Here is a 25,832-nt window from a genome sequence, read left to right as displayed (position 1 = left end):
ATTGGAAATTGAAGACATGCTCATCAATTAGGGAATGAACAAGTTGAGGTATATAATTGTGATAGAATACTATTGTACTATAAGAAATGAGCAGGCTGATTTCAGAAAACCTGGAAAGACTCACCTAACTTGATGCAAAGTGAAGTAAACAGCAATATTGTATGATGATCAACTGGAATAACTCAGCTATTCTAAACAATACAAAGATATAAGACGATTCTGAAAGACTTAAGAAACATGCTATTTACCTCCAGAGAAAGAACAGATTGAGTCTAAATGCAGATCAAAGCACACTTTTAAAAAGTTTCTTTTTCTTGTTTTTGTGGTTTTGGTCTGTGTTTTCTTTTACATGACGATTATGGAAATATGCTTTTTATGACTACATAAGTATATGGAATATTAAATTGCTTGCCTTCTCAATGAGGGAAAGGGAGGAAGAGAATCTAGAACTCATAACATTTAAAATAAATGTTTAAAATTATTTTTACATCTAATTGAAAAAACAAAATATTAAAAAGAAATTAGAACATATAAACTTTAAAATATTTATTTATTCATTAAAATAATAAACCCATCACATATTAACACAAAGAGCATTTTAAATAAAAAATTCTATGTTTTCCAAGACAAAAAGTGAAGAGTGGCATTTGTTTGCATATTTTTGCAATTCTTTTTAACATCTGGCTTAATAAAAGACAGCTGGATTCTCATATCTGCTTCTACATTAAATCTATTAAGAGCTGTTGTTTTTGTTAAAGTAGATGAAGAAAATCCAGCCTCATGTAAATATGCAGTTGGAAAGGGAGAAGTATGTTAATAGACAAATAACATCTTTATTAAGAAAATAGCTTTTACTTTGTAGATTTTCTAAGAGGGTCTTTGGGGAAAAGTCTAGGAGGACCCAGGGATCCTCAGACCACACTTTGAGAAGCATTGGGTTAAATGATTTGTTCAAGGTCATACAGTTAATAAGCTTTGGAACCAATCCATGAATTCAATCTTTTGGATTATCCATCCATTATAGTATAAAACTGTACATAGTTGGAACTTGAAACATGCTCATTATGCATTTAAGGTGTTTTATTTTTCATTTCAAGAAGCATAGGTGCACCAGAGATAATTTAGAACTATTTCCTCATTTTATAGATGAGGAAATTAGCACCCAAGAAAAGGGAATGATTTGTTAAGGGTCACAGTTAAAAATCCAACCTCATTTGGGCAAAGCTCTTTGTGAGTCTTAATGTGTGGTTTAAATGTGCGTTCTTAGGGATTATTTTTATTTGTAAAAATTTAACACTTAAATATTTACAAAATATACTTCTCACAACAATCCTCTGAGATAGTCTAATGAATAGAACTGGTTATTTCCCCACCTAAACTTTCTTGTTTCTGTCCAGGGCACCTCTATTCCCAGCGTCTCTGAGGCTGTAACCTTAGAGTCATGCTCAGCTCTTCCTCTCTCTCATGTGCCATACACATTTAGTCACTAAGGTTTGTTGATTCTCTCTACACGAAATCCTTTGCATTTATCTCCTTTGCTCTGCTTACAAGGCCACTGAACTAGTTTAAGTCCTCATCACGTCTTCCCTGAGCTCTTACAATGACCTTATAATTCATCTCCTGTTTTGTGTCTTCCTTCTCTAATCCATCCTTCACATAGCAGTCAAAATAATGCTCCAAGAGGGCATAGGTCTGACTACGCCCCTCTCTACAACTCAGGCTGGAATCCTGCCCCTTCCCCACACTGGTTCCGACATGTACTTCTAGTTTTGTATTATAGGTGGGATGTACAGGTGTCAGGGAATGTCTCTGGTATGCGGGCTGCTTTCTACCTTTGGTGATTAACTGCCGCCTACCTCTCCCCTCACACCTCCAGGTGTGTGCAGCAACCACAGCCTGCTAAGCTGTCGGCAGATGGGCTGAATCAGTCTGAGGCTGTTCAATGGTCCTTAAGCTCAGGGAGGAAAGGTGGCGTCCACCTCAAGCATGTGATGCTCTCTCCTGATGGAAAGGGCAGGAAGGAACGGTTTATTCCAGTGGATCATGAAGGTGGTGGAAGCAGGGGCTGTGGAATGCTTACAGCTTGGAGAGACATCATTGTTTTTGTTGACTTCATGGTTGCGTGGCTATGAAACCTGGCAGGATACAACCTTCATGCCAGAAAACTGATTGTTTCCAATGAATTGTCTCAAGAAGATTCTGAAGATTATCTGGCAAGATGTCACCTGACAATGAGACATCTCCCTCTGAAATGTTCATATTGAAGTATTTGTGCCTGATCTGTGGTACAGCCTTCCAAGCTTGTATTGGTCTGATTGTGCCTCGGTTGGACACATTGTCTCTTGACCCCGACATAGTGATATCATTTTGCTCCTTTTCAAGTATTAAGGATAACCACCAATATTACATGTATTACTACTTTTCTGAATGAATGTGAGGGAGCAACTAGTCCTGATACCATCTCTCACAGGGAAATACCTTACTTCCTGATTTGGAGCATGCATAGAAATTGTATAAGTGCTTCTGGTCTGCCAGCCACGTAATGAAGAATAGATTTTTTGATTGACTACATAACCAAAATGAGGGTGAATCCAAAAGTTTCTACCCAGTCAGGATAAAGCCTTTAGTCTGCACCTTCCTTCCCTGGCTACCTTTCAATAAGAGATATGCTGTTAGGTTCTAGATGGGGTTCTAGAGGTACATTGTAGAGGTGTCTTTTTTTAAATATTATTGGCTAAAGCCTCTATTTTGATGTGTTCTGACTCTTCCTCCAACTGTAAATTGCAAGTAATTAAAGTACCAGTTCCATTTAACCAGTAACCATAAGTTCACTTTCAAAAAAGGATATTTACAATAAATATGTAATAAGAATGAAGTATAATCATTTTCTTCTGAATATGTGAGACACACTATTCCCTATTCTACCAAGGTCCATGGGGAGAGTGGGTTCAGACTTAATGAAATTTCTGTGTAGTATTTGTATCATCCAGTTCACTTCTAAATATAGTATGTCTAATAGACACTTTTATATCTCTCCTACTGCTGGTCCAGATCAAGCAAATCATTTAGATCTTCCTCCCTCTCCCTCCTCCTCCTCGTGTCCCTCCTCTTCCCTCTCCCCCTCCCTCTCTCTTTTTTCAAATTCTACTGTGGATTTCAGTTCCCTAACCCTGGTGGTCTATTCTATTGAAATTTTGAAGGCCACAAAGAAATAACCATCTCTAATCTTTTTTTTTTAAATGTAAAAGATGGATGAGAATAAGTATAAAGAAGTAAATAGTCTCTAGAGGATGAAACATGTGTAAACCTTGAATGGGGAGGGCATAAAGCCCCATCCAGAAATCTAAAGCATTCCTCTCTCCCTAGAAGTCAGCCAGGGTGAGAAGGTCCAGTTCAAGGGCAAGGATCACTAGTGGCTCACTACTGGCTTATTACTGACTTGAATTCACCCCAATTCAGGTTATGAAGCCAATTTATTGGCTATACAATTTAAAACTATAAAATTTTAAAAACCTCCTCTTCTCATGTAGCTAGAAGTTTGGGAGGAGTTTTAGAGTATCTATTCAAGCTCCTAATCAGAGAGTTGGGCATTTCCATTGTAAGTCTTTATGTTTTCCCAGAAGCATAGTCCCTACCTCTTCCATGTGAATGAATGCATCAGTGTACATTTTCCCTCATGCAATCCACATTCTAACTAAGCTGGAATTCAGCTATTTCCTAAATGTGATGTTCCTTCTCTTCCATTTATATGGGTCATGTCCTTTCTTTTCCCCACCTCTCAGTCCTCTTATCTTCCTTTGACACCCTCAGCTCTTGTATCTCCACCCCTTTGAAGTCTGATTCCAGTATCTCCCCACCTTTACTTCTTAGCATTTCCTCCCTTTTTAGTTAGCTTGAAATATATTCATCTATGTACATGCTATGTTCCTAATTGAAAATAAATTCTTTGAGAACAGGGACTTGCTTGTGTGCGTGTTTTGAAGTCTCTTCATGCATGGCATAGTACCTTCCAAATAGCAGGCGTTTAATAATTATTTTGTAGAATTCACTTTGACTATTCCCATTACACAAATGAGGAAACTGAGGCCAATGGAAGAGTCATGGTTTGCTGGGGGTCACACAGTTATTAAATGTCAAAGCATTTATACCCAGATCTCTTAGCTCTAAGTCCAGCACTCCTAACAACCATATTACATAGCAACTATTTGTATTATAAATCAGTTTACAATACTTTATATCATTCTGCTTCTTATTAACTATACAAAATTGGGCAAATCTCTTCCCTTATACCGTCCCTGTTAAATCCTTCATTGTAAAAAACACCAAAACAAAACATTTAAGAAAGCCAACCGATGTGGCAACTGTGTCTGATCATGTATTCCATAACAGTTGCCTTTTCCTCTTTCTTATGAAGAAGAAAGTATCTTTCCTTCTCAGGTTTCCAGGACCAACGTTATTCTGTTTGCCATTTTATTAATCTAGATGGTGATTGCTTATATATTATCCTGTTCAAAGTTGTATCTAGAAGTTGCAAACTGATATACTTATATAAACCCCTTTCTTAAAAGAAAAAGGTGGAGGAAGGAACTTCATAAGCTGTTTCACTTGCTCAATGAAATATCTAAGAGTCAGACTTTAAAAAAATGTATGAAGATAGGAGGAGAGAAAGGAAGGTCGTCTTTTGAAATATGGAACAAAAAGGTGCTATTGACTTAGCAGGAGCTGCAAGACGCTGCTTTAATATGTACACAACTGGCCTGGGATTTTAATTTGAATTTCTGCAGCTGCTAATGTGCTTGTCGCTGGGAGAATAGACACTAATTGACAACCAACTAAATAAATATGTGGAAAATGAAAGCAAACACAGTCATAAAAGGAAAAACCGTAAAAAAAAATTAAATTATGAATGTGGGAAGGAGAATTTCTTCTCCCTCCCTGTCATCATTCCTCTCTCCTTCTCCCCTGCCCCCAATAAAAGTGGAATCCAAAAGCTTTTCAAAATATTTGTTTTATGAGGAAGTTACAATTTGGAAACACAGAGGCTCCCCTCCCATCTCTGTGTTTGTATGAGCTGGTACTGGGGACAGAGATGAGGATGCTGTCGCAGAAAGAAATAAGCATAGTACCTTGTTGTGAATTCTCAAAGAGATGGTCCTGCTGGTGTCTATGTCCCTCTTTTGCCCTCTCTTCCCCACCTCCCAAGGGAGTTTCTTTCTCCCCACTTCAGTTGACCAACTAAGAGCAGGCACTCTCCCTCTACAAAGTGAAATTGCTTATCAGAGAAATCATATTACACACAAAGTAAATTAGAATCTGCACTGACGTCGTAATTTTAAAAATTAATTAAGGATAAAAAGAAGATGCATCTCAGAGGATGGGGGGAGTCTAATTTCGACAGGCGGTAATTAATTCCTCCGTTCAGAAATTCATTAACATGTCATAAGTACAAATTGCTCCTTTGCTCAGCCTGAAATCCCCCTGAGCCACTGACTCTGCAGCCAGGGTGATATAGGGTGCCTGGGTGAAGGAACATTCACTAGGTAGCATTCTAGTAGTCAGCCTTTTACTCCGTTTTCTGCTTATGAAAAACTGCTCGACTAGCTCCCAGCCATTTGATGTGTCTGGCTGTAGGAGGAGATGCCTATAGGACAATTCCCACTTCTGCAGCATTTGAAGATATATTAAGTCCTTTCCTCACAGTAACCCTGGGGTGTGGGAGTGGAATGGGATACAATTAATGTGATCCTCCTTTTATAGACAGAAAACTGGGGCTCAAGGAATTTAATCTTTTGTAGCCAGGGTCACACATTTGAACTTACATATTCTAACTTTAAATCTGACTCCAGATTCTGTGAAATGCTACATATGATACATGGAACCTTGATTTATACAGTGATTGCTTATGTATATTTGCCTTTACAATTTACTTTTTTGTGTGTGTGCCTACATAATGTGATGTCTGTACCTACACAATAACTGAAGGATTTCCATCAAAACATCATTTCTTCATATCTTAGACTGGATTTTTGTGATGCCCATTAACATGGAAGAGGTTGCCCTTTAAATTATATTTAAGAAGTTCTGTAAGACTCCTAAATGTATGTGTGTGTGGTAGTGGTGGTGACTAGAGCCATTGGAATGTCAAAAATGTCAAAAAGAAGGACATTGCCAAAGAACAGTAAGTTGTAGGACTTAGAACAGTTGGGGACTTTTTAAAGCTCACATAGTGTAAAGGGCTGAAAATCTGAGTTAATGCACTGAGGTTGGACAACTGAGCACTTAAGGCTAATTTACCAATTAGACAATACTCTTAGCATATGCTTGCAAAATGGTCCTTCCCACTATTCTGTGCTGCTTCAATCTTTTGGTGTATACAGAGAATGTGGGAAGGACTAGGAGGTGGAGTAAGACAAGCCAGAGTCATTTTGGCGGTAGATGAGGAAAAAGGAGGTTGTGGAGATCCTGTGTCCATCCAATTCACTTCTACCCCTAAGACCAAGAATAAAGACCAAAGTCTTTTGCTTATTCTGACTCCAGCTGATTCTAAGATATCCAGGGTGCTAACTCAGTCTTCACATTCTGGTCTCTTGCAATAGCCTCCTAATTGATCAACCTGATTCCAAGTCTCTTCCCTTTCCAATTAATCTTCTATCCTGCTAGATTTATATTCTTATTGCACAAGACTGACCAATGTCTCCCAAACCTTAATGCTCGTCACTTCCTACCAACTGCACTGCTTTTAGATTTCTCCATTATATGCCAGGAACCTTATCATTGGAAAATCTCATGGGCAAGAAAGCTCAAATCAGTTTCAGTACTCACATCTTATCAATAACCTCTGACAGGAGTTCCAAAATCTCCATTTAAGGAGGACAGTCATCTCCACTCTTCCACTATCCATACTATTTTTAGATTTCTATATCCTGCCCCTAAGCTGAGAACCTTCTCTCTCACCCCCTTTCATCTTTCTTTTATGAACTGTGGGCCCCTTCCCCACTTGATTATGAACTCATTGAGGGCAGGGAATATTATTTGTATTGTTATACTTAGTACAGTGTGTGGCATATAATAGGTGCTTAGCAAATGTTTGAGTGGAAGTATGTTTAGAAGAATTGCAAATGTTTAACCTATATTGGATAATTTGCTGTGTAGAGAAAGGGGAAGGGAGGAAGGAGGGAAAAAAGTTTAGAACACAAGGTTTTGCAAGGGTAAATGTTGAAAACAATTTTTGCATGTATTTTGAAAAATAAAGCCCTATTATTTTTTTTTTAAAAGCCACAGGTAACCTTAGAGAACTTCTAAATCTAAATCTTTATATATTAACTTCTTGATTTTTGACAAAGATTCACTGTCTCCGGCAGACAGGTTTTATAACCCACCGAAAGGGCAGTGTCCAGTGTGAGTGGCTCCACTATCTTTAGGTAATCGCCAGGTGATGTGGAGAGACCCAGAAAGTGGTGAATGGAAGGGGCCAGATAGGATAACTGCTTGGGGGGAGAGGGTTTGCTTGTATCTCTGCAGATGGAGAAGGAATCAGATGGGTGCCCACAAGCCATATTCGCTTTGTCCATTGGAGAGAGACGGAGCAGACCCTTGAAATGAAGGAGAAGACCCAAGTAACGTCGGGTGGTTCTGTTGCTGACTGTGCTCACCACTGAAAGAGGATGGCAGTTATGGTGATTGACTCATGGACATCAAAAACTGTTGCACTTCAAAACCCTCAGGAATCACTGGATTCTCTGAGACATAAGACTGTTGTATGATTTGAAAAACCTCAGGAATCATTGGATTTTCTGAGAAATGAAAAGACTATTGCAGGACTTCAAAAACTTAGGGGGATCATTGGATTCCCTGACATGTGAAGCAATGGACAATTGATTGGTTTTGGACTACTTCTTGGCTGCTGAAGAAGGCGTATGTGTGACTGTTGTTTACACACCATCCTTCTAGGACTTTGTTATACTGCTACTTGCGTGTACAATTCATGTTTGTTACACCACATTGAGCCTGCACTGGCTGTGGGGAGAGTCATCACTAATAGCCTGTGCATTATTGCTATTGCTATGTGCTTGTGTAATACCTCCCATGCTGATGAGTTTGTGCATACCTGTTTCTAATAAGACCCTTCAGCCCAGAAATCAGCTAGCAATCCCCACATCCCTTTGGTGCTTTTCATCTCCCCTCCTGAGAAGTCAGGGAGAGTTGATCACCTTCCTTTGGGGGCTCTCACTTCCCTGAGAAGTCAGAGATGGTGTGATCACCTGTGTTCTAAAACAAAAGAAAGCAGGAGATGTAATGGGCTGAAAATCTGAGTTGATGCATTGAGGTTGGACAACGGAGCACTTAAGGCTAATTACCAATTGGACAATACTCTATTAGCATATGCTTGCAAAATGGCTCTTCCCACTATTCGGCGCTAATAAGATCTTTTGGTGTATACAGAGAATTGTGGGAGGGATTAGGGGGTGGAATAAGACTAGCCAGAGTCACTTTGGCAGTAGATGAGGAAAAAGGAGGTCATAGAGATCCTGTATCCCATCCAATTCACTTCCACTCCTAAAGACCAAGGACTTTTGCTTATCCTGACTCCTGCTGATTTTAAGGTATCCAAGGTGCTAACTTGACCTTCACAATGTAGTCTAGCCACCTCACTTTACAAATGATGAGCCTGATACTCAGAGAGTTTAAATGACTTGTCCAAAGTATGAGCTGTAATATGGGACTTTGAACCCAGATGTTTTGACTTGGAATCTAGTATTCTCTCTCGTACAGCATGTTGTTTCTTGTGAAGGTGGATGTTTCACTGACTATACTTAAGCAGAAGATGTACTCTAGGCAAAGGTGTCTGTTGCTTACTAGACAATTCACTTCATCTTTGAAGACCTCAGTTATAAAAATGAATAAATTGAACTAGATCATCCATCTCTAAGGTGCTATCTGGTATGATTTTAAGGGGTTCAGTGCTTCAGGGAATACTCTGGAAAGAAGCATCTCAGTACCAGGTTATAGGCATAGTGGGATGCCCATTAGACTTTGTTACGCCTCACCAGCTGAATAAGGTGAATCTTGATGGTGGATGAGTAAACACAAGGTATACAAAACAGCCCCTAAGAGGTGATAAATGCTGATAATAGAAACAAGGTTAAGGAGGTAGCTCTATGCATGGCAGACTTATCATTAATAAGAAGTCAGAGAACTAACCTTTGAATAGAACACCATGGAACAGAAACCCATATATTTACCTGTAAATTAGGTTTGGAACTGGAAAAGACCTGAAGGATATTCTAGTTCAACTCCCTCATTTTATAGACTTTAGAATGGGTCTTGGTGACTTCATTAAGTTCTCATAGGTAGCTTGATGTCCATGTCTTCCCAATACAACTCTTGTTCATATGCTGCCCCAAAGCTGCCATTGGAGCTCACCCAGCACACCAAAGGCATTCCTCACCTTGTCTCAACACTACGCTGATAAAACATGCAGCAAATGCTGCGCTATTACCATGTGACAAACCCATATTTTTCCCCTGGTTGTTTGTTTCTCTGATGACATCTTTTCTACCACCTCTGCTGCAAAATCTTGGTTTTTTTTTCCCCTGAGGCAATTGGGTTAAGTGACTTCCCCAGGGTCACACAGCTAGGAAGTGTTGAGTGTCTGAGACCAGATTTAAATTCAGGTCTTCCTGACTTCAGGTGACTGCGCCACCTAGTTGTCCCACAATCTTGTCTTTTTAATGGTTTCTTATGACCACTATGCACCTCTCCATTTTCCTTCTGATAATCATCACTTTTTATTATTCAGAGACTGGAGAATTCCATGACTCATAGATATACAACAATACTAGGACACTGTAGCTGTTAAAGAAATGGGCCTTTCTTTCAGGAAGAAGCCTAGAGTGATCCAGAAAACTGGGCAATTTCACAAAGGTAATCCAGCCTGCTCTCTTCCTCTTATTCAAATTTGACCTGTAGGTCATTGTGCATTGGTATTACTCTGGTACTACACTGGAGAACAAGCTTTAAGGCAGGATTCCAGACCATATGTCATAATTTGGTCAAGAAGGCATTTCTCATCTACTTATTTTTTTCTTCTTTGAAAAGTTAAATCAACCTCTTTTGAGAGATCATGGTTCTCATTTAGGAGGCTCTGAAATGTCCTGGTACTTTATATGACAAGTACAATATCCTTCACAAATTGAAGAATCTGTCAAATTTCACCAAATAAAAGAATGCTTTTTTACTCTATCCTGGACATCCTTGGTGATAGTGACAAACATATTCGGTCAATATAAATTTCTCTGTTTTCTACTTTGTCTAATATGAATAAAGAGAGAAGTAAACAAGGTTATTTCTTTTGCAACATGTTTCAAGGAATCATATATTGTATGATTTTAATATCTGCATACATAAATCTTATTATATTAGAATTTTGCTCTCTATTGAACTCTCCTCAATAAACTTTTTATAAAAGTGGATAAATAATAAGCACAAAAAAGCTTGAATTCTTGAGACATTTTAGTCAATTTCATGACTATAAAAATGTTGTCTGCATAATTTTTTCTCAAGCCTTCATAAAGAAGGCCAGTGACCTATATGCAGATTGTTTTCATATTAATTTAATTTAGAATATTTTCATAAAAATTTATATTTATAGAACAATAAAAATTAATATGAATAAGAAATTAGATTTATAAGTTGACAGTTATTGATATTATTCTCTTGGACAATTTTTTATATTTGCCAATAATGAAATTCAAGATCCTTTTTTTACATATTTAGTATATTTTCCTTTTTAGGTACCTTGAGAATTAATCCTTCAATACCTTTAAAATTATTTCACTTCCAGAATTAATCTTCTCTAGACATATTTAACCTAATCCAATTATTTTTCCTCATCCCTTTCAATTGTTGCTGCTCAGTTGTTTCATTTGTGTCTGACTCTTCATGATCCCATTTGGAATTTTCTTGGCAAAATACTGCAGCAGTTTGCTGTTTTCATATGTAGCTTATTTTAAAGATGAAGAAATTGAGGCAGTTAAGTGACTTGCCCAGTGTCACACAGCTAGTATCTGTATGAAGCTGAATTTGAACTCGGGTTTTCCTAACCCAGCCCAACACTCTATTCACTGTGCTATCTAACTATTCCTTCTCAGTACCATTTGAATTTTTCTACACAGCACACCTGGGCCTATGATGTTAAGAGCTGAAATATAGTGGCTATACTATTCTTGGTGATAAAATGAGTTATAAAAATCTTGATAGATCTTTTCTATTTTTCATCTGGTTGTGGTCCTTCCATTTTTATCTTTCATGTCCTCAGGATAACTTTACTTAGTTAGGTACCTTCTAAACTTTCTTTATTTTTCCTTCAATTGCTTCTTGCTGTTTTATAAGATGATACTTTCTACAGTATTCCAACATTCCTCTCAATTAGATTTTACAAATGAGTTTCTATTGCAAATTGGTATTACCCTTGGCTGTCATCTCTTTCTACTTAGCTAGAAGATCAAGTGTTTGGTAGTTATCTAGGCTCTTTTGGCTTTCTCATTATCACTATTGATTTACAGGGATTCTTTAGGAAATGGCTACAATCTTGTTATTTGTTTCTATTTTCCTTTTTTGTCATTGATAACTTTTTTAAAGAGGTAAGACTAATGTTGACTTAATTTCATACCATATCTTATTATATTTTTGTTTTCTTCAAGTATGTGTTCATTTTTATCTTTGTTCTAAATCAGTGGGTTTGGTGGCTAATTTAGGAATGATGTACATATCAGTCAATTGAACAATACATATTAACTTACTACTGTATACCAAGTAATGTAATTTGAGATAGGAATATGAAACTAATAATGAAATAGTCTTTGTTCTCAAGTAACTTACAATCTAAGAGGAAAGATGACATATACAAATATATATATGTATGTGTGTGTGTTTCCATTCTCCCTCTTTTTATCTCTCTCCATCTCTTCTATCTCCTTTCTCTTTCCTCTTTTCCCCTCTCAATACATACCTATAAATAGACATTCAAGATCTATATGAAACAGGCTCAAAGTTACCTTGTATGGGAATATTTTACCAGTAGAGGGAAGCAAGGGAGATCTTCTATAGACGATAACCTAAAGGAGACTAAGAACTCCAACACGTAGAAGAAAAGAATAGAGAACAACTATTTCAAAGGCATGGATATAAGAGATGGATGATAAAGTATGAAGAACAGCAGGTAGGCTGGTGTGGCTAAACCACATGAAGGGGAGTAATATGTAAGAAGGTTGGAAAGATAGGAAAAGGTCAGGTAGATGATGGAAAGCTTTAAATGTCAGGGAAATTTCTATCCGATTCTTGAAGTAACAGAAAGGTATTGTAGTTCATTGAGTGGAGAGGTGATAAGATCAAAATTACACTTTTGTGGAATCACTTTGGAACCTAGGCGGTGTGTGTGTGTGTGTGTGTATGTGAGTGTATGTGAGTGTGTATGTGCAAGCATTGAGTAGGAAGAGATTTGAAGGAGGTAGATCAATTAGGAACATATTACAATGTAGCCTGGGAGAGAGATGTTGAGGGCTTGAACTAGGGCGGTACATGTGTGAAGTGAGATAAGGGGACCATGTGAATAATATCAAGATAGAAACAATGAAATTGGCAACTGATTGGATATTTAGGATGAGGTGAAAATGAGAAGTGGAGGATGATTCCAAAGTTGTGAACCTGAAGTTGGTGGTGTTCCTGTCTATAAAAAATAAACAATGGGACACCATTTGGTGCTTGCTTAGAACTATACTTCCAGATTCTTTCTTGAAGAAAGTATTCATGATATGTAGGTGGGAGGCATCTGTACTTATAATAAGTCTTTGGTCCTCTCTTTTCTTATACATGAGACATATTTTATAATATATTTGCTGTTCTTTCCTATGCCTATATTTGCATTGAAATCATTGTTAACATATTGATTGTTGATTTACTTTGGAAGGTTTTGAAATTTTTTGTAGAATCTTTTTCCCTTCTCATCTTCTGCAACATATATTGATTCATGATCTGTGATTATTTTTGCATCATATTTATGCAAATACTTATTAATCTTGTAATATTAAATCAAATATCCCACAAAATTTGGTTTTTCTCACCTTTTGAACACACCTTCTTTATTTGCTTCTCCAGGAGTGCCTTTGAACCATTCTTTAATTTAGCTCTAAGTTCTTTTTGGTCTTTTAGTTTCATTTATAGTGGGAATATTAAAATTGATTTGATTTCCTTTCTTTGGTACTATATTCACTCAATGGTCATGTACAAAGAGTACCAATAGTTTAGTTATATAGAAGGTATATATTTTCTTTTAGTACTCTCTACTGCCTTTTTCTTTTCTTTTTTTAACCACCAATCTTGTATGTACATAACTTTATACAACATATATAAAAATACAAGGTAATCTGAGAAGAGAGGGAACACTAACTACTTTGAGGTTGGAACAAAGGAAATTTCATGGAGAATGTGGCAATTGAATTGAGCCTTGAAGGAAATTATGGAGTCAGAGAGTTAGAGTTGCAGGAATGGAGATGAACAAATGTGTTTGTTTGGAAATTGAAACGAAGTAATGTGAAATGAGGAGTAAGATAGATTGAAGCCATGTTTGGATAAGGAATTTACATTTCATTCTAGAATTAGTAGGGAGTCATTGAAGATTTTTGGGTTGGGGAAATTAGACCAATACATTAGGAAGATTATTGCAACAATTCTGGGAAGGACATATTAGAGAGGGGAAACACTAGTGATAGATTCATTTTGAGATTATAATAGTAGTCTAGGCAAGAATAAGTTCCAGGCTAAGTTAGTGGCCTTTTAACTAGAAAAGTGGAAGGAGCTAGAAAAAATGTGATAGAGAGAAAATTGACAAGATTTGACAACTGTTTTAATTTGAGGTAAGAATCAGAGATGATGCTGAAAATATCAAAGCAGGCTTTAACTCAAGTTTCCTGCTTAAGTACAGGAAATTTCCTAAGTTCAGATTATGTGGCTGTTAGAACGAGAAGATACCTTAAGCTCAATTATCCACCTAAATATTCCTGGAAGGGCTCACAGGTCCTTTAATTCAATCCTATTTTCTTCAGCACCCCACTACATATTTGCCACTTTACACAGGGGAGTGTGTCTGTTCACTCTCTCTGCTATACCATGGTCAATCATCTTGTTCCACTCTTACCTAAAGCAGAAATCTTTTCTAGATTATCTCTCATAAATAGTCATGCAACTTGCACTTGAAGACCATTCCTACCTTTGCTCACAATGTTCTTTTCAACTGGAATTCTCTCCACTTGAAATATTCCATGTAAGGAGAAGCCCTTTGAATCACAGAAATATGGCTCCATTTACTAGCATCTTTCCCAATCCAAAAATTTTCCCCATCACAAAGGGACAGGGAGCAGGAACAGTTTCAATAATTGTACATTTAGCCTAAAAGTTTAATCACGTAGCTTCCATACTGACTTCCTTTTCCAGTTGTAAAGTCTTAGTGTATAAGAGTTGGAAGGGACCTTAGTACATAGAACACAGCATTTCAGAGCTGAAGGTGGTCTTAGGCCATAAAATTAAAACAAAACAAAACAAAATATATGTTTTGTTTATACATCATAGTCATTGCTAGAGACTGCTTCCCCAAGTAAATTTCTCTTGTAAAATGAAACAAAACAGATATACAAAACCAAATGATTCATTTCATACTGATCAGATTGACAAAGATGAAAAAACATGAAAATGACAATTGATGGAAGGGTTGTGGGAGTACAGGCATGCTAATATAATATTCATGGAGCTGCAAAATAATTTAAATCTATAACCAAAAAGTTACTAAATTGTACATATTTGGAATGTCTGATTATAAATCTATCCAGATATAAAAGAAAGTGGAAAAAGGGCTTACATGTATATGTGTGTGTATACACACACACACACATATTTCTAACATCATTTTTTATAGCAAAGAGCTTAGTTGGGGAACGGCTGTGCAAACTATGGTACATGAATGCAATGCAATATTATTGTGCTATATGAAATGATGAACATGAAGGATTTTGAGAAATTTTAGAACATTTGTATGAACTGATCTGTAGTGAAGAGAGCAGAACCAGGAGAACAATTTACTTAATGATCCCAATATTTTAAATTAAATTTTTTTTAAAGGTTTCAGAATTCTGATGGATATAGTCATAACTCTGGAAGACTAACAATGAAGTATGCCTTCTGCTTCTTAGCAACAGAGTAAGAGGCCAGAGATATACATTTTTCAGACATGGTTGATGGTTTGATCTAATTTTGTTCAATAATATTTATTTGTTATAAGGGGTGAGTCACTTTTGTTGGAGGAATGATTTAATAGGTATCAATAAAATATACAAAAAGAGAGAAAATATCAATAAAACATTTTAAAAATACACAGAAGAAAAGAAAAAGAATTTCAAAACTAGGCAGAAACAAATGACAATTTATTATCTTTTAAAATTTAATATACACTTAAAAAACCCAAAGTGTAATGAAAGTTTACAGACTGACATACACTCCTATTTTTGTTCTTTGTATTTTGAAATGTTTACATTTGTTGGTTATTGTCAAGTTAATAGCAAAAAAGAATTAAAAAAAAGTGACTATGTCTGATAATGTATATATTTAACACCAGTAGTTCCCCATTTCTCCAAAGAAAGCAGGGAAGTACATTTCCTTATCTCTTTTTCCAAGCTGTTTCATCTCCAACCCCCTGCCTTGCCAGACTAGAGATGACTCTATCCTCAAGGATCTTCCTTGATTTGTACATTTCTACCCCAGGGCTACCATATTTTGAAGAATTGCTGATTATTCTCAACTAATTTAAAATTGTAGAACATAGAACAATAGTGTTACAAAAAACTTTAGTAGATAAAAATATTAGCTCACAGACCTGAACGAACATCATAGGACCTTAGATTTAGAGATGGAAGGAACCTTAGAGGTTACCTAGTCTAACCCTAAATTTAAAGGTGAAGAAATTGAGGATCAGAGAATTTAAGTTATGTTGAAATCATCTAGTCTAATTCTTTTAGTTCATAGATGAGGAGACCAAGGTCTAGAGAGGCTAACCAACTTCTCCAAAGTTAGCCAGCCAATGAGAGTAGCAGAGCCATAACTAGAACCAAGACTTCTCAATGCCAGTTTTCAAGGTAGCTGAGAATCATTACTGTAGGCAGGAATGTATGAATGGACTTTAAGGGATAGGGGATAAAAAGCAAATACACCTGTTATTCTGTTATGTGAGTTCTCTCAGGAGAGGGCTAGGGATGAGGTCGAGATGTGGATTTAATTGGGTACTTTGGGTCAGGATGGGGTAGTTCCCTCCCTTCCTACAAAAAGCTTCCTGTTAATTCACTCCAGCTAGGGATGAGAGGTCATTGGCTGACAACAAGGTAAGTAAACAAAATTAGCAACTGCTTTCAGACTATATTCCCTTCTGTGGAAATTAGTGTAGAAATGAGTCAGGCTTTCAGTTCCTATGTGGAGGACTCTGGTGTGTTTGTATCCAACTAGAAAAGCTCATGGTTTATTCATGTTGGTATCTCTACTCCAGCCCCTCCTGCTGATATGATAGAAGGGGCTGAAACCAGCAGGAGTGGGAGCTAAGTGGCATTATCCTGATTTTTCTGTGAGAAAGAATAGTGGCTGAAAGTCCTTGGTTTCAGGAAAAGAAAGAAGAGAAGGAGGAAAGGAGGAAGGGATGGAAAGAGGGAGGAGGAAAGAGCAGAGAGGGACAGAGACAGAAAGACAAAGTCAGAGGCACAGAGAGGGAGGGGAAAAAAGGGGATGGGCATGGGAAAGTAGAGGGGAAGTAAGGGTGAAGGGGAGTAGAGAGAAGAGGGAAGGAAAAAAAGGAAAAGAGGAAGAGAGGAGAGAAGGAAAAGAGAAGGAGATTGTCCTGTTTTCTGGGACAAATACTAGGTTATCACCTAGGGTTGGACTGAGTAGAAAGCAGGATTGGCTGGTAGAAAGCACCATGCACATATTCCTGCTTCCATCCTATTGAGCCACAACATACACTAGAAATAAGGAGACACTGGGAACAAAGGTCAGGAAGAGCCTTTAGCAGTTAACTGCAGGATATTTTAGATTTGGTAATAAAACAACTAATAAATACTTGGTGCCAGCTGGAAGAATTCCTTCATGATGTCTTTTCCAGTTGGCCTTATGTTAGAGCTGGAAGGAGCCTTTGAACAGAGGGTGTCAGAGCTAGAAGGAACCCTAAAGGCAAGCTTCTTGTGAGCAGAGATTGCTGCATTCATTGTACTTGTATGTTCACTGTCTAGCAGTGTCTAGTTTGTGGCAGGTGTTTAAGAAATACTTGTGGACTGATTGAATTTAACTATTACTGATAAGGAAATTGAAGTCCAAAGAAAAGAAATTAATTGCCCAAACTTATTTACAAATGGCACAACGTATAGTCCTGGATTTGGCACTAATTAGTTTTGTGATCTTGTCTGAGTCACTTCCTGGCTCTCATGCTCAGTTTTTTTTCATTTGCAAACTATTTGCATGATCTCTAAGGATTCTTTAAGCTCCAATATACAATAGATGCCAGACATAGCCTGGGCAAAGGCAAGAAAGCATAAGGATAGTGAGCACTAGTTGAGGTAAAGGACATTAGTAAATTATACACAACCAGCAATATTCTTCTTAGGCATAAACCTTAAAGATATTAAGGAAAGCAGGAGAGGATTTATATGCAAATATAAGCAAGATAGGGGGAAATAATGTCCCCAAAGCAGGTAGGAGCCAGATGACCTGCGCCTTTAATGCAAGTCTAAGATGTTTGGGTCTTACTCTGGAGGAATCATCACAGGTGGTCATACCTAGATTGTCTCTCTGCATCAAGGGACTTATCCCCATTTGGCAAGTGGAAAGTGTTCTGTAGAAAGTGCTTTGTAAACCATAATGTGCTCTATTAATTTGAATTATTATTATTGTTCCCTGTCAAGATCTTAACTATTTATCAAGGTCACCCCAATGGATGAAATCTTTCCTTCCCCTAAAGAGCTTCCCTTGGTATTTGTCTTTGCATTTATCAGTCTTGGATTAATTATTTGCTTATCTGCCTTCTCTTCCTTAATAGATAATTAATTCCTGTAATGCAGAAGACTGTGCTACATTATCTGTATCTTCCCTTAGAATTTTACACATAGTAGTTGCTCCACAGACATTTGAAGAAGGAGAAAATAAGTTCATGGTGAGTGCTTAATGAATGCATGTTTATATGATGTATAGATTTCTCAAACAATATTATTTCTCTTACTTGCCTAATTTCTCTAGTGGCAATGACCTATGTTTTTTTTTTTTTTTTTTTGGAGACTGTACTTCTAGGAATGATAATATACTTACTGTTTACACTGCATCTCTCTCCCATACAGAGGACATTGCATATATTAGGACCAAACCAAATTTTTGCTAATATAGCAGTGAAGGAAGAATTAACCAACTTGTCACTGCTGTGGAGTTGGAGGATTTGTGGAGCCGTGTCCATTACCAATGTTAGCACATTTTCCTGGTACATCACAGTTTATGAACCACATTCTTTAGCCAGGGAGGGAGGTAGTTTTGTCTGTCTTCCAGATGGAAGGCAATACAGTGTATGTCATGGGAGTAATGAAAAAAGGACCAGAGTTCAGGTCTTCTGATTCCATGGAGGTAATTGCGGCGTACTGGAGAGAGTTCAGTCCTCAGAGTCAAGGAAGACTTGTATTCAAACCCTACCTTTGACAATTACTAATTACATATCTCTCTGAGATATGATGGTGTAGAACAAATGGCTGTTCTGCATTGGTGGAGAAAGTTTGCTGGGTTGATGAAATCATGGATGTCCTTTCCAGGTCCTTTCCAGCTCTACATCCTATTTTAAGTCATTTTCCCCTTTATAGTTATAGATTCACAGGGACAAGTTTCGACATCATCTACTTTACCCCATAGCCATTTTAGAGATAAAAGAATTGAAACCTGGGAATAAGTGACTTGCCCCAAATCACATGCCTAGTTAGTAGCAGATGATAGATTAGAATTCTTCTGACCATGTCCTTCTCCCTAGTTTAATGAATTTTTCTACTCATACCATATGATATAGTGACCATGTGATATACAATATAACCTGAAGCACACTATTTGGTATATTTAAATATATCTAAATCTATATATACATACATATACACATATAAACACACATATTGTTATATTATGAAACCTAAAGCTTTCTTTGTTGGTGGACAAAATTATTGTCAGACTTTATGTTGTACTGTAATGTGAATTTGTCATCTCTGAAAGAACTGAAGATGACCACTAAGCAGAGAAGCTGAAAAGAGAATTCCTTTATTGGGGAAGAGATTGGATTAGCTAGCTACTAAAGTCTTTTCTGTTACTTTAAAATAAAAAAAAATTTTATATTTTTTATTTTTATGTCACTTTCATTTCCTAATATATCTGTGCCCCCCAAAATATATATGCCTAGTAAGGCATTATTTTTAATAAATACAAAAGTGGGAAAAGACAATTTAGTAAAACTATTCAACACATTAATTCTTTATTACAGTATATATAAAGGTCCATGTTTATAGTCTCCCACCTCTGAAAAGCAAGGAGGAAGGTACATTTTTTTCATTTCTTTGAAGTTAAATTTAATCATTATATTTAGCCTCCATTTTCTTTCTTTCTTTCTTTTTTTTTTTTTTTTTTGATTGTTGTTCTTTTCATTTACATTGTTACGGTTGTAAGTACTTTTCTACTTGTTTCATTCTTCAGTTTGTACAAGTTTTTCCATGATTCTCTAAATTTTTCAGTCAGCATTTCTTATGGCATTGTAATATTCCACTCACATTAATGTGGCCCAATTTGTTTATCTATTACTAATCTCTGGGCATATACTTTATTTCCAAAACAGTGAATATTTTGGTATATATGAAAACTTTCTGCTTCTAAGAAATTTTGTACCATAAAGTATTCACCATACTAACATGAGCCTAAAGAAGTCTTTTATATAGGTTCTTTGGCATTCTCTCTCCCTAGGTAGGTACAGCACTGAACTATGCAGACAGTGGACTTTTAGCCACTGTTGGCTGATTAGGGAGGTTTCTTCCACTGTTTCCCACGATCAAGGACTAGTCTTGAACAGGCAACTTGGTGAGGCTTCCAGAGTATCAGGTGTGGAAGAAAAGAAGCTGAGTCAGACTCCTATATGACAAGTAGTTTACCTTGTCTGGCCCTTCATCATCTCATCTATTTCCTATGGATTTGAATTAGAGGATCCTTTCTAATTCTAAATCCTATTGTTTTAATATGAGATACTAGGTGACATTTGTCATCCACACCCTCTCAATGACTTGGTTTGTGCACTTCCCAGGCAGGGCTCCTGGCATTAAACCTTTTCCTTCTTTATTCTTCTTCAAAATGTACACTTGTGTCCCAGAGTCCTCAGACTCCAGGATATATCTCATTTGACTAGTTCAAGTCTAAGAGTTAATGTCTGACAGTGGAATAATATATCAGCCCTCCTAGAAAGCACAAGAATTTTCAATTCCTTATATCCAAGAGGTAGAACTATAGAAATTAGACTACTAGAAACTGCAGGCTGGCAGGGGTGGAGTCATTTTACACAAAGTTTTTTAATACCCTTAAAAATAACCCTCTTTGGCAACTACTATATCTCTTATAATTGAAGGGAAGCAGGTCTAGTTATTGAAGTAAATTTATCTGATGTGGCAACTTAGAAGTAAAGGCTTTAGAGCAAGATGAGATCTTAGAGAACTTTTAAACCTCTTTTCCATTTTATAGATGAGAAAATTGAGACCCAGTTCAAAATTGAGAAAGTTCAAGTAGTAAATGACATAGCCAGGACTTTATCTTGCCGCCATCTTGCCATTCCTTTTCTCCCTCCTCCTTTCTGTTAGATAAAAAAAAAAGCAATAGAAAGAATATTAACTTGGATGGAGGACCACTATTTCTGCTCTTATGAGGGGAAGCTGGGATCCCTAAGCCTAAGCCATAGAAAGCTTCTCATTCCAGCTCATCATTTTTGAAGATACTAACTATTCACTCGTTAGGGAAAAAGATGTGAAATATGGGTCTAGCTGTAAAAAGTAATAGCTCGATTAGGAGCTGCCCCAGGTTGTTGCCGCCATCTCTATTTCGCATCAGCTAAGCAGGGGGATCATTTCTGTCCTGGCTGCCAAGAAGGGACCTGGGGGCCTAAAGCAGTTTCTGACTTTGCCTTTATCCCATATGCTACCAGCAAAGAATGCTCTTTGCCTGCTAAGACTGGGAAAATACTGAGAAGGCTGAGTAGTTGTGGCTAGAATACAGATTGAACTCTGGTAGGAAGGAAGATGAGTAGAATATCAGAACTGGCAGAGGTGCTAAAATGATATTTCCCAAATCCCTCATTTTTCATGGAATCAGGACTAGAACACCAGTCATAAGATCCTAGAATTAGACCTGAAATGGGATCTGAGAGGTCATGTTCAACTCACTCATTTTTCAGATAAGAAAATCAAGGTTTGGAGAGCCTCTGTCCTAAAGGAGGTTATATTCTAGAGGGGGAGATACACATGGAGTATGCATACGAATGTATATGCATGTATACATATATGTGTGTCTATACATACATGTATGTCTATACATATCTGTATAGAGACACATAAAGGGTGTGTGTGTGTATGTGTGTATATATATATATATATATATATATATATGCGTATGTATAAAAGAGTTTTATATAAATTTCTCTCTCTTTGCGTGTGTGTGTGCACGTCCTGAAAGTCCCAGTGTAGTTTTAAACTTGGGACAAAGTTTGGAAAGAGACTCAGAGAGATGGGAAGACAAATGGGGAGAGAGAGATGAAAAGGGAAGGAGGAAGAGACAGACAGAATAATAGAGAGAATCAGAGATAAAATTAAAGAGTAAATTAGAGGTAGCTAAGAAATGGAAGGTCTAGATTAAAGCAATCATATAGTACAAGGTAATTCAAAAAGCATTCTAGATTTGTGGAGCTAATCCTGAAGGCTAGAAAAGTGATCAGGATCCCATACCTGTTTCCCAACATTTAATAGTCAATTCCCTCTGAGTTACATGGTAAACATCCTCATGCTACTGAAAGATATATATATATATATATATATATATATATATATATATATATATATATATATACACACACACACACACTTTATATATTAAGCACCTGTTATATGGCAGGTGGAAACAGTTGTTTTTTTGGAGGCAACTATGTGACATATTGAACACTGAGTCCAGAGTCAGGAAGATCTGAGTTCAAATTTGACCTCAGGCATTAGCTGTATGGCTTTGGCCAAGGCACTTAACCCCTATTTGCCTCATGGACCAATCAGGACAAGGAGAAAGAGAAGCACTAGCAAGTTGGTAGAGAAGAAAGTGTCAGCTGAGTTTAGTCTTGAAGAAAGATAAAGACTCCTAGTGGTATGGTCAAGGAGCAAGTTTATTCTAGCCATGGAGGACAACTTCTATACAAATACATGGAGTTAAGAGCTGAAATGTTTAAAGGACAACCATTCTGGCCAGAAAATAGAGGACTTGGAAAAGAATAAAGTGAAACAAACCTGGAAAGGCAATCTCCAGCAAGGTTGCAGAAAATTTTAAATGCCAGACTAAAGAATTAGTGGTTCCCCCCTCCCCCAGAGGTGGGGCAATAAATAGCCACAAAAGTTTTCTAAGTGGGAATATGGTGTAAATTCTGTGCCTTTACATAATGTTGTCAGTTGTATAAAGGATGATTACCAGGGAGCTCTCTGGCCCATAGTTTCCTTATCTGTAAAGTTAAGCATTGGTTCCATTGTAGTTCTAACTGATTTTGGGACAGGTGGAGTGCCTATCATGGGCAAAACCCTGTGGTAGCCTGTCCTCCCTATCTCACAGACCATTAGGAAAATTAAATGTAATAAAGGTAAAAGTGGTTCAAATGACTCATCCCAATAGTCCTAACAATAAAAAGAGAAGAGCAAGTAAAGAACTCTGCACTTGGAGGATTTGGGTTCAAATTATGCTTCTGTCATTTGCTTCCTGTGTAACCTTGGGCAAATCTTGTAACAATTACTTCTGGCACATAAATGTTTAATAAATACTTCTCCCCCTCCTCCTTTGTCTGCCATCTTTCAGTAGCATGAGGATGTTTACCATGTAACTCATTTAGAGGGCATTGACTGTTAAATGTTGGGGAAATAGGCATGGGATCCTAATCATTTTTATAGCATTTAAGATTAGCTCCATAAATCTAGAAGGCCTCTTGAATTACCTTGCACTATATAATTGCTTTAATCCAGATCTTTCATTTCTTAGTTACCTCTCATTCATTCATTCTCTGACATCCTGCCTCTCTCTCTTCCTTCTCTTCTCATCTCTCTCTCCCCACTTCTCTTTCCACCTTTCTGAGCCTCTTCTCAAACTCTGTCCCATTTAAAAGTACACTAGGACTTTGAAGACACACCCACATATACCTTTGCATGTATACTTTATCATGTCTCTCTAGAAGATAAACTCCTTGAAGAAAGAGTTCCTTTTTGTCTTTTTTTTTATCCCTTATACAGCATCCATGAACAAAGTAGCTATTTAATACACTCATTAAATTGCATTTATTAAGATGGAAAGTGCTTTGGAATCATCTAGTGCATCTGGGATATACTGGAATACTCAATAGTACTATAAGCTACTCCACATAGGAAAATGTCATTTTCTGCTTTTGTATCCACATACCTAGATCCCACCATATGAAGCTCTGGCCCAATCATAAATAAACAGCTATTGTAGATACCACTCATTTACAAGTGATATTTTTATTATTTCCAATCTACATCTTCCTTAGGTCATGTCTTCTGAATCGATCTCAAATTAATGTGTATTCTCTATCTGTAGGCATTGAACATTCTAACAGCTACTTAAAAGTCTTTTGTTATGGGGAAAAAAGGATAAATTATTGTCATTCAGTTGCTTTTCAGTCATGTCTGATTCTATGTGACTCCATTTGGAGCTCTCTTGGCAAAGATTTTGTCTTATCCTTCTCCAGCTCATTTTATAGATGAAGAAACTGAAGTAAACAGGGTTAAGTAACTTACCCAGAATTCCATAGCTATTAAGTGTCTGAGATCACATTTGAACTCAGGTCTTCCTAACTTTATGTTCTATCATTTAAAGATAGATGACATTATAGGCATTCAATAAACAGTTATGTTGAGAAATAGGTGACAGTGTGGGATGATTGAGTCAGAGCCCATAGTTTTGAGTTGAAATTCTGACACACTGGCTATATAGCACTTTAGTTAAATCGTTTGTCTCTGAGCCTCAAGTTCCCCATTTTTATAACTTGAAATCTCATAAGCAGGTAGAATATGACAGATGATAAAACGGTGGCCTAGCAAAGATAAAATGACTGTTCTAAAGCCATACAGTTAATATGTAATATATTAACATGTAATATAGTCACACATTTAACCTACTCTACTATGATTTCTTTCATTTTTTTTTTCTATAAAACTTTAAGGATCTTTCATTATCAGTATGAACAGTTGCTTTGTAACTCAGTAGATCACGTTTAAGAGGTGTAGTGGCCAATAAATTTATCAGTTTAGACAGGAATTCTTTACCTTGGGCTTCTGAAGTTTTTTTTTAATATTTTGGATTTCAATACAATTTTGTGTAATAAAATATTTTATGTTTGAAATGATTTATAATAAAATATTTTATGATATGATTTTCCATTTTGATAGAATTGATTTCCTTTGCAATACTATTTTTAAATGCATTTAAAAACATTATTTGAGTCAAGGCCCACAGGCTTTATCAGATTATCAAAAGGGTACATGACCAAAAAAAAAAAAAAAAAAAAATAGGTGTTGGTAGTTTAGAACTGCTCTCCTGGAGCCAATCTAATAAATCTATCAGCACTTTCTTAGACTGATCCTTAGATGGCAGAAACACAGCCTCTCCCCAGAACTGTGCTGGAAGATTTTCAGGCTTGATAAGATCCACTTTTTCTTGTACCATTCAGGTATAACCTTAAAGGATCTAGTGTTACCTCCATGCCTTAATAAGGCATAAAAAAAATTAAATTGAAAGTATAACATCACTTAAGCTAACAATAATGGAGAAAAGCAATGATTTCTCCACGATCACACAAGTAAGTAGCAGAGTTGGTATCCAAATCCAGGTCTTCTAACCCCATATCCAATACTCTTTCTGCTATACTATGGATATGATTATTATTCTCAGCCAATAGTCTCTTCCATGCTGTCTTTTATTTTTCCCTTCCCCCATGACTTTCGTTTCTGCCTTCTTCCTGACAAGCTACACTAGAGCTAGGATGATATTTGCTTTTTCATTATTGGGCAGCACAAAGCAAACAGCTAAAAGGGAAGCTATGAATAAAACATGCAGGGATAGATGCACTCTCGGGGCCCTTCCTTCTCAGTCCTGACCCAGTCAGTGTAGCGCTGTCCTTGGTCCTCAAGTAGTCTGGAGCCTTCCTGGCTTAATAGTAAAGTCCTATTCCAAGTACCCAGACACTATGTGAGGCTTAATAGTACTTCTTCCCTGAATAGTGTTTCGAATCAGAGAAAGGAAGAGGTATAAGAGAACTCAGGGATCATTGAGACTAATTCCTGAATTTTACAAATGGGAAAAAAAAAGAGAGACTCAGAATTGTTGTGATTTGTCTCAGGTTCCAACAAATGGTAGAGACAGGATTCCCTCATAGGTCTTCTGATTCTAAACATTGCTCACTTTAAAAAAATTATTATTGCCTATGCTCTACAGGGAAG

This window comes from Sarcophilus harrisii, chromosome 2 (assembly GCF_902635505.1).
Source record: "Sarcophilus harrisii chromosome 2, mSarHar1.11, whole genome shotgun sequence".
NCBI classification, from domain to species: domain Eukaryota; kingdom Metazoa; phylum Chordata; class Mammalia; order Dasyuromorphia; family Dasyuridae; genus Sarcophilus; species Sarcophilus harrisii.
This window is presented reverse-complemented; position numbering follows the sequence as displayed.